General features: G+C 45.6%; 1 long non-coding RNA gene across 1 annotated transcript; it reads left to right on the forward strand.

The window, feature by feature from the left end:
- Positions 1 to 3633: 3633 nt before the first annotated feature.
- On the forward strand, positions 3634 to 5368 carry LOC140720241 (uncharacterized). Its single transcript, XR_012097138.1, has 3 exons — positions 3634 to 3742; positions 5170 to 5192; positions 5280 to 5368. It is a non-coding gene; the product is annotated as an uncharacterized lncRNA (long non-coding RNA).
- The last annotated feature ends 9622 nt before the right edge of the window (positions 5369 to 14990 follow it).

Here is a 14990-nt window from a genome sequence, read left to right on the forward strand (position 1 = left end):
GGTGAGCATCTCTGATGATGGACGCTGCTCTGCTCTGACAGCGTTTCATGTCGATGTGCTCAGTGGTTGGGAGGATCCACCCGGGATGTACCGGGCCGAAACCAATACCTTGTCTCTGTTCATCTACTGATCATCGTGCCAAACCTTACCTGGGGAGAGGGAAATTGCTAATGCCTCCGCAATCTCCACAGCTACTTCCTTCAGAACACGAGGGTGCATTCCATCTGGTCCTGGAGATTTATCTACCCTTAGACTGAGGGAAATGGCAATCGAGATTTCGAGTTCAGACAGTCCAGCTGAAGGATCTCGACCTGAAAGTCGATTTTACATTTCTCTCCACAGATGTTGTCTGATCCGCTCAGTCCCTCGAGTTTCTTACTCGAGATTCCAGCATCTGCAGTCTCTTGTGCCTCTCTGTTCAGAACTTGTCCCTTTCAGTCCTGCCTCAGACTGAACCAGGCTCTTCTCTCCGGCTTCATTTCTGTTCTGCTTCTTCTTTAGCCTGTTACGTATCCCGTAACTGGATCACTGACCAGCAAAGATAGAGAGGTCCGTTGCAGTCTGATGGCACTATTTTGTAGAAGTTTTTATTTATAAAAGGGCACAAAAATAAGGTTAATACAAACATTCAGATAACATACGTCGTCAATACTCAATCTGAAGCGCAGGTATAGTAATAATCAATTAGAAATAAGCTCTATCGTTGTCTAGGGGTAATGTATATATTGTCCGATGTAAATATAAAAGTCTCTCGAGGTCACTGCAGTTCCACCAGCTGCCATCTTTTGGGTGTCGCGGTGGTGCACTTTGTTGGAGATAGAGAGATAGGTACAGAATGAAACAGTTACCCGGCGGGTTTTTCCAACCTTTATGAGTTCGATCCGTCGGAGTCTCGTTGGGGGGTGACCGTTCACTTGTGGCCTCTCCTGTAGCTAAAGCCGTTCTTTCGTGGTGAGGTCGCCAATCCCAGGCAAGGAAAAGACGCACACGAACCCCCCCACCGGCTGTCGCTATTAAACGCTGTCACAGGATTTCTAGTGTGTCTTCTGGTGCGTCTGGGGGGGCCGTCTTTACAACCCCTCTTTTATCTGAACTCACGGGGTCTCAGATGTCAATCAGGTTGGGATGATGCAATCTCTCTCCATTTCTCCACCCACGTTGCCCTGAGGGTATACACGTAGTACAGTTCCCAATTCACAAAGGTGTCCCCACGAGACAATGACCACAGTCGCCAGCTTTTGCCTCGCCGTGAAACGAGGGACACTGCACGTATCTCTCTCTTCTCTTGCGATTCTCACAAAGGAGGGGGCTGGGATCATAACAAGCCCATCACGCCTACCGGGACACAGGCCGTCAACAGCAGCTCGTCAGAGTCCCCTGTCCAGGGCGAAGGTTACCGGCCCTGTGGCTTCTCCTTTCACCGCAGGACTTCAATCGTCTTCCAGGGGAAGGACCTTCCGATGTCAGGGATGAGGCCTTTGGAGGTTCATTTGACATTTCTGTGCACTGCCACTTTTCGGGATGAGGTTGCAAACCCCAGGCCCAACGCCGCTACTTTCGGAGCCGGGCTTAGGCAGTCCACGGCCGAGTTTTCATTTCTGTTCTGATCTGTTTAATGTGTTGCTGATCTCACCCTGCGATGGAAATTACCACTATTACTTCCCATTGAACACATCCAGCAGCAGAATGTTCATTCTCCGAGACTGTTCCGACATGCTTAATCTGTTTCTGATCCCTCACTGATATAGATACAATTCCTCCCTCAGACAGCAACATAATGTTCACTCCCTGAGACTGCAGCGCGCGTAGTGGACAATCGCGGTACTGCAGGGGATCAGCAGCTCCCCGAAAGTGAAAGCATTCTGAATCAGGAAGTGCTGGGAGTTAACATGGCTTTGAAAGGACAGGCCGATAGTTTTTGCGAGGAGGTGATCTGTCCCGTCTGCCTGTATTTCTTCATTGATCCGGTTATACTGGAGTGTGGACACAACTTCTGTCGCTCTTGTATCACACGGTGTTGGGAAAGGGAGCAGAGAAACTCCTGCCCGGAATGTAGAGCGGTGTTTGCTGACCGCACCCTCAGGGTGAATCGGGCCTTAGCAAATCTGACACAAAAAGTTCGGAATCTATGCCTGAACCCGAAAGGGAAGGAAAGTAAACTTCACTGCGAGGAACATGAGGAAGAACTGAAGCTGTTTTGTGAAACGGACAAGACACTGATCTGTCTGGTCTGTGCAGTGGCGGAGGAACACAAAGAGCACCGCTTCAAGTCGATTAAAGAAGCTGTTAAAATCTACGAGGTAAAACTAACCCGAATTTGATCTTCACTCTATCCTCCATTCTTCTGCCTGGGACCACAGGAGCCTTCACATCGAACACATCATTCCCCGCAACTTCCGCCATCTCCAACGGGATTCTAAAACCAAACACATCTCTCCCTCCGACAGCCCTGACCCACCCCTCCCCACAACTCTCCACGCTCTGTAAGGATCGTCCATTAGGTACTATAACTCCATTATCCACTCGCTCTTCCCCACTGATCTCCCTCCTGGCACTGACAACTGCAAGCGGGACAAGTGCTACACCTGACTCCTAACCTCCTCCTCGTCACCATTCAGGGCCGCTAACAGCCCAGTTCCTCCCGTTTCTTCCATGGTCGATTGTCCTCTCGAATTAGATTCCTTCTTCTCCAGCCCTTTACCTCTTCCACCTGTCCCCTCTCAGCTTCTCACTTCATCACCCTCCCCCACGTTCCCCCTCACGTTGTCTCACCCGTCACCTGTCAGCTGGTTCTCGTCCCCAACCTTTTAATTCTGGCTTCTGTCCCATTCCTTCCCAGTCCTAATGAAGGGTCTCATCCCGAAACACCGACTGTTTATTTCCCCTGAATAAATGCTGCCTGACTCACTGAGTCCTCCGGTATTTTGTGTGATAATCGGGTTTGATCACCTGTTTCTTTTGATGCATCTTTGTTTCGATTTCCTTGACTCTCTGACTTCCAGGATCAGCTAAAATCTTCCTTAGACTCGCTCACAAAAAAGAAATCAGTCTTCCAGAAAAAGGAGCAGCAACAGAAAGAGAAGATTTCCGGAGTTCTGGTGAGGCTTCCTGAGCGGAATTTCTGATATTACTGTCGAGTTTTGCTCCCTTTAATGCAGAATAGCAGAGCATCGCAGCTCCAGCGACCTGGGTTAGATCCTGACCTCTGCTGCTCTCTGTGTGGAGTTTGCATGCTTCCCCTGTGACCACGAGAGATTCCGACACATCTCAAGGACATGCCGGATGAATGGCTAATTACCGTTAACCCTGTAAAGTTGGGGAGGGTGTGTGTGAATCAGATGGGAGTTTATGGGTCAATAAGTGAGAATAGGTTTCAGGAAAGCGTGAGGGAATGGTGTTGGCGGGAATGCTCTCAGAAGTAGAATGGACTCCAATAGACCGAACTGAACGACAAAAGGAAACAGGGCAGAGCAATGCAGTATATTAATCTTCACCTTTCATTCAACAGGAACAGTCACACAGCCTTCAGTCCCACATCACATCCCAGTTTGCTGAACTGCGCCAGATTATCACTGAGAAAGAGCAGAGCTTACTCAGGGATCTCAGGGAAGAAGAGAAGAGGATTCTCAACCCAATGGAGAAAAATATTCTAGTTCTTCAAGAGAATATAAGGAGTATTCAGGAGGAAATCACTAAGTTAAAGGAACAGATGGATCAAAAAGATAGTGTGATATTTCTCAAGGTGAGGGATTATATTTCAATTTGTTTCTGTCAAAGGGCACTACATGAACAGTGGTATATTTGAAATAAACACAGCACAGCGGCCAATTCTAACAAATCAATTGTCGCTGCTGGTGACCTCACACAAGTTGTTATTCCTGCATGATTCGCCCTCCCATCACTCCAATAATGACATTTCAAAATGTCCAAGATACGCTTTTGATCATTCATACAATCTTGAATCAATGAAACTTCAGGGAAATTCATTGTAAAGTAAGCTGCAACACAGCGGTCAACAACAGAACGAGATCCGCCCGTCCCCAGCTCAAAACTGTGCAGAACAAAGTATGAATACGTAACTTATTCCCTTCACTTTTACCACGTCCACACTCACGTGACTGGCTATCGTAATAAACATGTAACACAGAATACAATGCAGACAGAAAACAGATGCATTGCTCCTACACACAGCATTTACAAATGTCAGTAAACTGTTTCTCACCAGACAATTGATGCATCTATTCAGGGTTGCTGTTTTCCCAAAACTGGACTTGCACAACTTCTGTACATCCCGGGACAGAATGCAAATTTCTCTGAAATTATTTACTCTGATCATAACACAGAGCTGCTGACTGTGTCCTTAATTCAACATTAAATATCATCTAAAACTCTCATTAACTCCCATTTCCAGTCACAGGCTGTGAGTGTGTCTGGTGCGGTGGGTGTGAGGCTCTCTTTGTCAATCAGTGAGAACAAAGAATTTGACCCACACATCAGACTTATCTTCTGTATCCGGTTTCCATCAGATTAGGGAAACTATTACTGTCTCTTTACTTTTACAGATAACATTCAAATGAACGTTCAATCGTTCAAAACATAACCAGGCCATTCGGCCCATTTTCTCCTCTCAATTTCCCCTCTGCACGATCCTCCTGCCACCTACTCACCACAACCAGCAACAGTGCCCCGAAATCTCTGGTCCCTCACGTGTTTATCCAGCCTCCCCATTACAGTCAGTCTCTGCTGTTCCATTTCAGGCACTCCTGTGGCAGCAAGTTCCACATCCTCTTCACTAAATTTCTTGTGGAATTTGTTAAAATCCATCTGGAATTACATCTCCCCACGAGTCTCCCCATAAATAGAGGTACTTCCTCCACCCGCACACAATCACATACATCACTGATCTTAAATTCCTCCATCCTATCACACTGACGTCATATCCAGATGATAATGCACAGCCTGCCCTGTCTTCCCTGTAAGTTTCATCCTCTCAGTAATGGTCTGACATTCAGAAACTTTCCCTGTCATTTACCCCGTGGTTCTGTATTGTCCGTGTGTGTGTGTGACTGCGGGAGTGGGAATTATCAACACCTGGTAATGATTTGGATGAAATTCAGGATGTGGATAGTAAGTCTAAGTCTAATCGGATTTCTGTTTTATTTATTTCAGGAGGAAGCTCGTCGGAACAGAAGGTAGGACAGGCTCTTTACTGAAACCCTGAATGGATTTGTAAAATAGTTCAGAATATCAATTTATAACCAGCAGTTTAATATTTACAGAATCAGTGACGATGTCCTGGAATTGTCAATGACAGATGAAACCCTACCGGTTGAAAAATTTGATCACCCCTATTTGTTGAACACAGTGCTGAGAGAAACGCTTGATGCTATTAATCGAGGTAAAACTTACAAAGATTCATTTCCGCTTGTTTATGAAGCTCAATTTAGTTCCAATTTGAAGCAAAGATTGTCTGTAATACTGGGCTGAAGGGAAACTGAAGCTTATTCCACATCAACCGCACCGACTGGGAAGCATCACTGTCACATGGTTAGCTGGAGAGGTCAGACCCCTGGACACACCGGCACAGAGTCACAATACAACCAATACACGGGACTGGCAGATGAACCACTGTGTGTCAATCACAGGCAAATGCACTAACACACCAGGACATGAGGTTGGATCTACCAGAGGAACTGGGAATTTAATACTGATGATAATATTGAAGGGAATAAAAGCAGGTATCAGTGTGGTGACAGGGATTGTCAGGAAAATACACAAGTCCTTCATGTGCCCTGTGAGTGCAGACTCTGACTGACACAGGTCTTCCCCCTTCCGGATCAGCATCTCTCACTGTTGTTAGAGGCAGAAGAGGGGAGTGTTCGTGATCGGGGACTGAATCATCAGGGGAACAGACATGAGAATCTATTGATGTGAACGGGACACCCGAATGGTATGTTGCCTCCTGGGTGCCAGGGTCAGGGATGCCTCGAATCGTGTCCGCAGCATTTTAGAGAGGGAGGGAAAAGAGCCAGATATCTTGGTAAATTTGTGACAATGACATTGGAAGTAAAAGCAAAGAGGTCCTGAAAATAGAATTTGGAGAGCTTGGTAGAAAGCTCAGAAGCAGCACCCCCAGGGTTGTAATTTCTGGATTGCTGCCTGTGCCACGTGCTGGTGAGGGTAGAAACAGGATAATTTGACAGATAAACATGGCTGAGAAGATGGTGCTGGGGACAGGGATTCAGGTTCTTGGATCATTGGGATCTCATCTGGTGGAGGAATGACCTGCTCAAAAGGGATGGGTCGCACCTCGACCCGAGGGAGAATAATACTCTCACAGAGAGGTTTGATAGAGTTGTCGGGGAGGGTTTAAACTAATTTGGTGGGGTGAGGGGTTGGAAGTGGAGTGAAGCGATAGAACTGATGGTAAAATGCAAAGATAGCGTGCAGTCAGACTGTCAGATAGGGCGGACAGATGAGAGGAGAAAAAGGCAGCCAGCAGGGTGAGTATCAGTGCATTAGGGATGCAGAATTAAAAAGGGTAGCAGATACAGTACACAAAGTGTTATATCTCAATGCATGGAGTATGAGAAATAAGGTGGATGATCTTGTTGCACTATTACCGATTGTCAGGTATGATGTTGTGGCCATCACGGAAACGTGGCTGAAGGATGGTTGTAGTTGGGATCTGAATGTTCACGGTTACACAATGTAACGGAGGAAGGAAGGAAGGCTGATGGGGTGGTGTGGCTCTGCTGGTAAATCAGCAGCAATATGTCACATAGGATTAGAAAATGTTGAATCCTTGTGGGTTGAGGTAAGGAACTGCAAAAGTAAAAATGACACTGACAGCAGTCATATACAGGCCTCCCAACAGTGAACAGTGGATCTGAGGCCCACAGATTACAACTGGAAATAGAAAAGGCTGATGAAAAGGACAATGTTATGATAATCATGGGAGATTTCACTATGCAGGTCAATTGGGGAAATCAGGTTGGTAAAGGATCTCAAGAGAGTGAGTTTGTTGAATGCAATGTGATGGCTTTCTAGAGCAGTTTGTCGTTGAGCCTACTCGGGGAACAGCTCTACTGGATTGGGTGTTATGTATTGAACCAGAGGTGAGTAGTTAAATGAAACCTTAGGAAGCAGTGCTTACAACATGCTGAGTTCAACTTGAAATTTGATAAGGAGAAAGTAAAGTCTGACGTTGTAGTATTTCAGAGTAAAAGAAATTACAGCAGTCTGAGAGAAGAGTTGGCCAAAGCAAATTGGAAGGAGATGCTGGCAGGGATGAGAGCAGAGGAGAAATGGTGTCAGTTTCTGGGAAAATGAGGAAGGTGAGGATAGATTTATTCCAAAAATAAATAAATACTCAAGTGGCAAAGTAGTAAAACCGTGGCTGACAAGGGAAGACAAGTTAATGTAAAGGCAAAAGAGAGGGCATACAACTAAGCAAAAATTAGTAGGAAGACAGAGGATTGGAAAGCTATTAAATATCTACAGAGAGGAACTAAAAGGATGATTGGGAGGGGAAAAATAAACAAGAAATTGATTTGAATTGAATTGACTTTATTACTTACATCCTTCATATACATGAGGAGTAAAAATCTTTATGTTATGTCTCCACCTAAATGTGCAATGCACAATTTATAGTAATTTATAATGAATAATATGTACAGCAGGCTGGTTCATATAACATAGAAATATTGCTGTTTCCACATGAGTTAATCAGTCTGCTGGCCTGGTTGAAGAAGCTGTTCCGGAGCCTGTTGCTCCTGGCTTTTATGCTGCGGTACCGTATCCCGGATGGTAGCAACTGGGACAGGTTGTGTTTGGGGTGACTCTGGTCTCCAATGATCCTTCAGGCCTTTTTTACACACCTGTCTTTGTAAAACAAGTTAGCAAACAATATCAAATTGTTTTTCAAGTATTGTAAAAAAAAACAGAGATGAGAGTGGGTATAGGACCGCTAGAAAATGAGGCCGGATATATAATAATGCGGGATAAAGAGATGGCAGATAAACCAAATATTTTGCACCAGTCTTCACTGTGGAAGACACTAGCACTGTGCCCGGTGTTGTAGGGTTCGGGGGAAGAGAAGTGAGTGCAGTTACTGTTACAAGGGAGAAGGTGCTCAAAAAGCTGAAAGCCCTAAAGGTACATAAGTCACCCGGACCAGATGAACTGCACCCTAGTGTTCTGAAAGTGGTTTGATCTTTCAAAAATCATTGGACCCTGGCAGAGGACTGGAAAATGGCAAATGTCACTTAACTCTTTAAGTAAGGAGGAAAACAGCAGAAAGGAAATTATAGACAGTTAGCCTCACCTCTGTGGTTGGGAAGAAATTGGAGACAATTGTTAAGTATGAGGTTATGGAATACTTGGTGACCCTGGACAAGATAGGACAAGTCAGCATGGCTTCGTTAAGGGAATATCCTGCCTGACAAACCTGTTGGGATTCTTTGAGGAGATTACAAACAGGATAGATAAAGGGGATGCAGTGGATGTTGTATATTTGGAATTTAAGAGGCCTTTGACAAGGTGCCACACATGAAGGTGGTAACCAGGTTAAGAGGCCATGGTATTACAGAAAAGTTACGGGCATTGTTAGAACATTGGCTGATTGGTGGGAAACAGCGGATGAGAGTAAAGGGATCCTTCTCTGTTTGGCTGCCAGTGACTTGAGTTCCGCAGCGGTCAGTGTTAGGACACCATCATTTTATGCTGTATATCAAGATTCAGCTGATGGAATAGACAATAAGATACAGGAGCAGAAGTAGGCCATTCGGCCCATCGAGTCTGCTCCACCATTCAGTCATAGGCAGATCCAATTCTTCCAGTCATCTCCACTCCCCTGCTTTCACCCTATACCCTTTGATGCCCTGGCTAATCAAGAACCTATCTATCTCTGCCTTAAATATGACTTTGCCTTAACAGCCACTTGTGGCAACAAATTCCACAGATTTTCCACACACTGACTAAAGTAATTTCTCCACATCTCAGTTCTAAAAGGACGTCCTTTAATCCTGAATTCATACCCTCTTGTCCTAGAGTAGATGGCATTTTTCCAAGTTTGCATATGATACAGAATTGGTGGAGGGGCCGGTAGTGTTGAGGAAACAGTTAGGCTGCACAAGGAATTGGATGAGGAGAATGGGAAGGGAGGTGACAAATGATATACAATGTTGGACAATGCATGGCCATGCACTGTGGTCGTAGAAATAATATGCAGATTTTTTTTCAGATGGGGAGAAAACCCAAAAAGCTGAGTTGAAAATGGACTTAGCAGTCATTCTGCAGAACACCCTAAAGGTGAACTTGCAGGTAGAGTCAGTGGTGAGGAAGGCAAATCCAATGTTAGCATTCATTTCAAGGGGTTTAGAAAAGTATTCAATTCAAGAGCAAGGATGTGATGCTGAGGCTTGTGAAGCCCCACCTTGTGTATTGAACTTGGGCTCCTCGTCTAAGAAAAGGTGTGCTGGCATTGCAGAAGGTTCATTTCATAAGGATGATTCCAGGAATGAAAGGGTTATCATACGAAGAACGTTTGATAGCTCTGTGTCTGTACTCGCTGGTATTTAGAAAGATGAGGGGGGATCTCATTGAAACCTTTCAAATGTTGAAAGTCCTAGACAGAGTAGATTTGGAAAGGATGTTTCCCCTGGTGGTGGAGTTTAGGACAAGAGGGCACAGCCTCAAGATAGAGGGGCATCTATTTAAAACAGATGCGAAGAAATTTGACACACACACACACACACACACACACACACACACACACACACACACACACACACACACACACACACGAGATACACTATCAGAGTGTGACACACGTCCACAGAAATAGGCACAAATTCCCATTTAGGATTGAAATCTGCCGTCCTTACCCAGTCTATCTGTTCTGTGTCACTGAGCTGCCCTCTGACGTGACGTCACATCAACACTTCACAGACAGACTCCGGGGTGAGATTCCTCAGGAGGATGATCTGGGAGGGTTTGATGGATGTTGAACCCACGGCCCACTTCATCAATCTGCAAGACTAAGATGTCTTCTTGAGCATGGCCCATTTGTGTGTGTTTGCCCCCCCCCCCCCCATCCCTCTAACCATTTCCCATCTGTGTACCTGCCCAAATTTATTTTAAAATGTTTTATTTTTACCTTTTTCTACAGTGTTTGAGGGCAAATTCCATTTACCAACCTCCCTTTGTATGAGAATGTTACCCGATAGACCACTCAGAAAAATTTCCCGTCTCACTTTCAATCTGAGGCCTTTGGTTCTGTACTCACATTTCTTGGAAAAAGAAACTTTATTTAAGCTCCTTATGAATTATTTCCCTCGATAAGGGGTCATACCTGAACATCCTACACTACAGCTGAATAGCCCAAGCTTATCCACTCTCTGCTTTTAACCCAAGCCCCCAGTCCTGGTAACATCCTCCTGAAGCCTCCTGTCCAGCGTAATGACATCCTCCCCATATTCGGGAACTGGAAATGCAGACAATACTCCAAGTGTGGTCTATCATCGACATCAAAGGCCTTGCTGAATTTCATGTGGACAGTGTGGAATAGGTTGATGAATACAGGACTGAAAGTGTTTTTTTAGATTGGGACAAGAAGGGTGGCGTGGGAGCTAAATTCTGAAGGAAGGCAGTTTTTTAAAAAACTTTGCGTACAAGAACGGCGAGACTGCGCAGGACAGCGCGGAGAGTTTAAAAAGATGACCACCCTATACAGCGGGCAGCGGAGTGTGTGGCAGCAGAGTGTAGGGCTTTGGCTCAATGGGCTTAGGCGGTAACGGGAAGAGGCGAGAGCGAGGCACCGACTCTTTTTCTCCCCTTAGCAAATCGGGCCGGACGGACGGGGGAACGGCAGGGCACATTAGCTAACGGTTTAAAAAGTTCGTGTGTTTGGTGAAGTAAGTGGGTGAGTAGACCTACCTTTCCTTGTTTCATTCCTGTAGAATTAGGTAGCATGTCTGCAGGGTTAGTGCTTTGTTCAGGGTGTCAGATGTGGGAATCCTGGGAGACCTCCAGCCTCCCTGATAGCCACATCTGCACCAGGTGAACCGAGATTCAGCTCCTCGGAGACCGTGTTAGAGATCTGGAGCTGCAGCTTGATGACCTACTGCTTATTAGAGAAAATGAAGAGGTGATAGACAGGAGCTACAGGGAGGTAGTCATCCCTAGGCTACAGGGGTCAGAAAACTGGGTGACTGTCAGGAGAGGGAAGGGAAATGCCCGGATAGTGGAGAGCACCCCTGTGGCTGCCCCCCTCAGCAACAAGTATATCGTTTCGGCTGCTGTGGAGGGGGATGACCTGACAGGGGACGGCCACGGTGACCGGGTCTCTGGCACTGAGCCTGGCGCTGTTGTGCAGGAGGGAAGGAGGGAGAAGAGGAATGCGGTAGTCATAGGGGATTCCATAGTCAGGGGAACAGACAGGAGATTCTGTGAGCCTGGTAGAGATACCCGCATGGTGTGCTGCCTCCCGGGTGCCAGGGTACGGGATGTCTCGAATCGGGTCCAGAATATCCTGAAGGGAGAGGGCGAGCAGCCAGCTGTCTTGGTACATGTTGGTACGAATGACATAGAGAGGAAAAGGGAGGAGGTCCTGAAGAGAGATTTCCAGGAGTTAGGAATGAAGCTGAGAAGCAGGACCTCCAGGGTAGAAATCTCAGGATTGCTACCTGTGCCACGTGCTAGCGAGGGCAAGAATAGTAGGATCAGGCTGATGAATGCGTGGCTGAGAGAGTGGTGCAGGGGGCAGGGCTTCAGATTCTTGGATCATTGGGATCTCTTCAGGGGGAAGTATTACCTGTTCAAAAAGGACGGGTTACACCTGAACCATAGCGGGAATGTTTAATAGAGCCGTTAGGGAGGGTTTAAACTAATTTGGCAGGGGGATGATAAACTGGAATGATAGAGCGGAGGAGGAGGAAAACAGAAATAAATCTAAGATAGTGAGCAGTAAAGATGTCAGGAAGGACAGGCAGGTGATAGGGCAAATTTGCAGCCACTGGGATGAGTTGCAGTGCAATCAATGCAAAAAGTACCAAATACTGGACTTAAGGTGTTATACTTAAATACACACAGCATAAGGAACAAGGTGGATGATCTTGTCATACAGCTACAGATTGGCAGGTATAATTTTGTGGCCATCACTGAGACGTGGCTAAAGGATGCATGTCTCTGAGAGCTGAACGTCCAAGGATACACGGTGTATCGGAAGGATCGGCAGGTAGGCAGAGGGGGTGGCATGGAAATGATATTAAATCATTAGAAAGAGGTGACATAGGATCGGAAGTTGCAGAATCTTTCTGGGTTGAGCTAAGAAATTGCAGGGGTAAAAGGACCCTGATGGCAGATATCTACAGGGCTCCTAACAGCTGCAGTGAGGTGGACTACAAATTACAACAGGAAATAGAAAAGGTTTGCTAGAAGGGCAGTGTTATGATAATTGTGGGGGATTTTAACATGCGAGTGGATTGGGAAAATCAGGTCGCCACTGGATCTCAAGAGAGAGAATTTGTAGAATGTCTACGAGATGGCTTTTCAGAACAGCTTGTTGTTGAGCCCACTAGGGGATCAGAGGTACTGGATTGGATATTGTGTAATGACCCAGAGGTGACTAGAGAGATTGAGGTGAAGGAACCGTTAGGAGGCAGTGATCGTAACATGATTGAGTTCACTGTGAAATTTGAGAAAGAGAAGTCGAAATCCGATGTGTCGGTATTGCAGTGGAGTAAAGGAAATTACAGTGGCACGAGAGAGGAACTGGCCAAATTTGTCTGGAAAGGGACACTAGCGGGAGGACGGCAGAGCAGCAGTGGCTGGAGTTTATGCAAGAAGTGAGGAATGTGCAAGACAGATATATTCCAAAAAAGACAAAATTTTCAAATGGAAAAACGATGCGACCGTGGCTAACAAGAGAAGTGAAAGCCAAAGTAAAAGCAAAGGAGAGGGCATTCAAGGAAACAAAAATTAGTGGGAAGACAGAGGATTGGGAATTTTTTAAAGCTTACAAAAGGAAACTAAGAAGGCCATTAAGAGGGAAAAGATGAACTATGAAAGGAAGCTAGCAAATCATATCAAAGAAGTTACTAAAAGCTTTTTCAAGTACATTAGGAGTGAAAAATGGGTGAGGTTGGATATAGGACAGATAGAAAATGATGCTGGAGAAATTGTAATGGGAGATAAGGAGATGGCTGAGGAACTGAATGAGTATTTGCATCTGTCCTCACCGAGGAAGATATCAGCAGTACACCGGACACTCAAGGGTGTCAGGGAAGAGAAGTGTGCGCAGTCACAATTACGACAGAGAAAGTACTCAGGAAGCTAAATAGTCTAAGGGTAGATAAATCTCCAGGACCAGATGGAATGCACCCTTGTGTTTTGAAGGAAGTAGCTGTGGAGACTGTGGAGGCATTAGCAATGATCTTTCAAAAGTCAATAGATTCTGGCATGGTTCCGGAGGAGTGGAAGATTGTAAATGCCACTCTGGTATTTAAGAAAGGGGCAAGGAAGCAAAAAGTAAATTATAGACCTGTTAGCTTGACATCGGTGGTTGGGAAGTTGTTGGAGTCAATTGTCAAGGATGAGGTTATGGAGTACCTGGAGCCATATGACGATAGGCCAAACTCAGCATGATTCCCTTAAAGGAAAATCCTGCCTGACAAACCCATTGAAATTTTTTGAGGAAATTACAAGTAGGCTAGACAAGGGAGATGCAGTGGATGTTGTGTATTTGGATTTTCAGAAGGCCTTTGACAAGGTGCCGCACATGAGGCTGCTAAACAAGATCAGAGCCCATGGAATTACGGGAAAGTTACATATGTGGATAGAGGGTTGGCTGATTGGCAGGAAACAGAGAGTGGGAATAAACGGATCCTATTCTGGTTGGCTGCCGGTTACCAGTAGTGTTCCACAGGGGTCCGTGTTGGGGCCGCTTCTTTTTACGTTGTATATCAACTATTTGGATTATGGAATAGATGGCTTTGTGGCTAAGTTTGCTGATGATACAAAGATAAGTGGAGGGGACGGTAGTGCTGAGGAAACAGAGAGTCTGCAGAGAGACTTGGATAGATTGGAAGAATGGTCAAAGAAGTGGCAAATGAAATGCAATGTTGAAAAGTGTATGGTCATGCACGTTGGTAGAAGAAATAAACTGGCAGACTATTATTAACTGGAGAGAGAATCCAAAGTTCTGAGATGCAATGGGATTTGAGAGTGCTCGAGCAGGATACCCTTAAGGTTAACCTCCAGGTTGAGTCAGTGGTGAAGAAGGCGAATGCAATGTTGGCATTCATTTCTAGAGGAATAGAGTATAGGAGCAGGGATGTGACGTTGAAGCTGTATAAGGAACTGGTAAGACATGACTTGGAATACTGTGTGCAGTTTTGGGCTCCTTATTTAAGAAAGGATGTTCTGACATTGGAGAGGGTTCAGAGCAAATTCACTAGAATGATTCCGGGAATGAGAGGGTTAACATATGAGGAACATTTGATCGCTCTTGGAATGTACTCCTTGGAGTTTAGAAGAATGAGGGGGGACCTCAGAGAAACATTTCGAATGTTAAAAGGCATGGACAGAGTGGATGTGGCAAAGTTGTTTCCCATGATGGTGGAGTCTAGTACGAGAGAGCATGACTTAAGGATTGAAGGGCGCCCATTCAGAACGGAGATGCAAATATTTTTTTTTAGCCAGAGGGTGGTGAATCTGTGAATTTCTTGCGGCAGTGGAGGCCAGGTCATTGGGTGTATTTAAGACAGAGATTCGTCGGTATGTGAGTAGCCAGGGCATCAAAGGTCATGGTGAGACGGTGGGGGAGTTGGAATAAATGGGAGAATGGATCAGCTCATGATAAAATGGCGGAGCAGATTCGAAGGGCCTAATGGCTGGCTTCTGCTGCTTTGACTTATGGTCTTATTTGAATGCACCAGTATACATAATAAGGATCTTGTAGCACAGGTAGAGTTTGGCAGGTACAAACT

This window comes from Hemitrygon akajei, unplaced genomic scaffold, assembly GCF_048418815.1.
Source record: "Hemitrygon akajei unplaced genomic scaffold, sHemAka1.3 Scf000038, whole genome shotgun sequence".
NCBI lineage: Eukaryota > Metazoa > Chordata > Chondrichthyes > Myliobatiformes > Dasyatidae > Hemitrygon > Hemitrygon akajei.